Here is a 2,130-nt window from a genome sequence, read left to right as displayed (position 1 = left end):
TTTTTTTCAATGAACTCTATATTCTCTTTATAAATGATCAATATGGAATCCTATTCTTGCCGGTTGACTCGAACGGCAGCCTTTGGCCCACCTATCTTCGCCTAAGAATCGAACTTCCTTGATCGAAGAATCTCTCACCTGCAAAGACAAAGTGCGCCTTGATGGCCATTTGCACTCCGATGCTCATGTCAGTATTAGGGCAGAGAAACACCAAATGTATAAAGTAGTTTCAGTCTTAGAAACTGTGTACCTTGCTAGGGCTCTCAGAACCCTTTATATAGGTTGAAACTATGGTTTACCTTTGTGTTGTTACCCTTGTCTAGGGTTCCTTGGGGAACGTCCTTGCGTCGCAATTACAAAATCTTAGCGTAATCTGGCACATAGGACTTCCCTTAACTAGAGTGCAACGACTAACAGAGTGGTCGCCTTGGTACCAACTTGTGCACCTAATCTCTAGCGCCATCTGTTTTGCGGGTGCCCTAAGTATTCACGTGCCATGCATGCAGCTTCCCTTGGAAACCCTAACTTTGATGGGCCTTAGCGCCTCCAAGGGTTACTTACTCGTGTCGCGCCTGAATGTGCTATACACACCACCTGCATGGATCCCTCGTGACTTAGGCTTTCCTCATATCTGATGTTTTAACTGATAACTTAGTATAATTCTAGGGCCCACCTTACGTGGGCCAATATAATTGTTCAGACCGTCAACGTCTGATCTCTCCCTCTTTTGGCGAGTTCTGATGCCGATCTCCAATGTACATGTCTATGATACCGATGTCTGAAGATTGACCAACACCCTGATATGTGTATCAAGGGCCCACCTTACGTGGCCCATCTTTACTATCAGGCACTGGTGTGCGATGTCTGAGGTCAGTCACTGGGATTGATGATTGAGGACTGGTTGGTACACAAACCCCCCAGTCTCGAGCTATAACTTGTTTCAGTGAAGAGACTAAGAGATCGCCCTAGGCGACCTACGTGGCTCTGGGTAACGGGATGTAAACAGTACACCAAAGTGACGTCTCACCATACTTTTTAAATAAGCGTACACGTGGCAAGATCAACGGTTGGGACTTGTTGGCGCTTGAACTTCTTCGTCCACTGTTTAAACCTTTAATCCCTCACGCTTTCTTCATTGTGTCATTACTTTCACTAAAGCAAATCATACAATATGTTCATATTGGTTCACTCTTAACCAAGAGCTACATCCAGTCCTAAGCTAACCACTGAGAATTCACTACGTAATCAACCCTAGATTACAAAACACACACCAAGAGTGATGATCTTGAACCCTTAAAGAACACAAACCACTATTTGGCAAACCAACATAGTTTCCAAAACCACCTTTTGAAACTACCATACACTCAAGTACAAAAATACAATGTTCAAATAAAGAAAGGAATAGAATAAATCTGGGTATTACAAAGCTTAAAGTTCATAAGTACAAAACTCAATCCTATTCTACACACTTGAGATGATCCAAAGCTTTTGAAATCTTGAAAATTGTTTTTTATAAACTCTATTTTCTTTAGTTAATGCAAATGAGCGTAAAAACCTCTATATGACCTCAATAAGATGGTCAAAGCAGTTAAATCAAAAACCAAAAGCAGTTGGAATCATTTGAAGCAACTTAAAACACATAACAGAGTTTTGATATGAAAACAACTAGTAGTTTTCCAAAACAATCGATTGAAAAAAATTCTTGTTATGGTTTTCATAAAAACAACAAGTTGATTTATCGAAATGACCAGTTGATTTTGTTTGGAAGCAAAGACAAAAAAAAGCAAAGCTTTTCCAAACCATTTTAAAAACCACTAAGTGTCAAACAACATGTGGATTCAACATTTCAACAGGTTGAAATTTCACACCCATTTAGAAAATCCATCGTTTCAAAAATGTAAAGATTCAGATGAACTTGGATCATCTTAAGGAGTGAATTAAAAAGTCAAAAAATACTAGACAACAAACACACCCAGTAGCAAGGTCTTCAAGCTTTCCTCATGGATTTGGAGACATCAAAGCATCTTGTTCAACAATCCCCCCTATTTGATGAAGACAAATCTCTAGTTTTCTTGTGTTGTAGTTTTTGAACTTGATAGATCCTGCAAAACAGAATTGTATACCATACAA

This window comes from Phaseolus vulgaris, chromosome 11 (assembly GCF_000499845.2).
Source record: "Phaseolus vulgaris cultivar G19833 chromosome 11, P. vulgaris v2.0, whole genome shotgun sequence".
Lineage (NCBI taxonomy): Eukaryota > Viridiplantae > Streptophyta > Magnoliopsida > Fabales > Fabaceae > Phaseolus > Phaseolus vulgaris.
Note: the sequence above shows the minus strand (reverse complement) of the source record.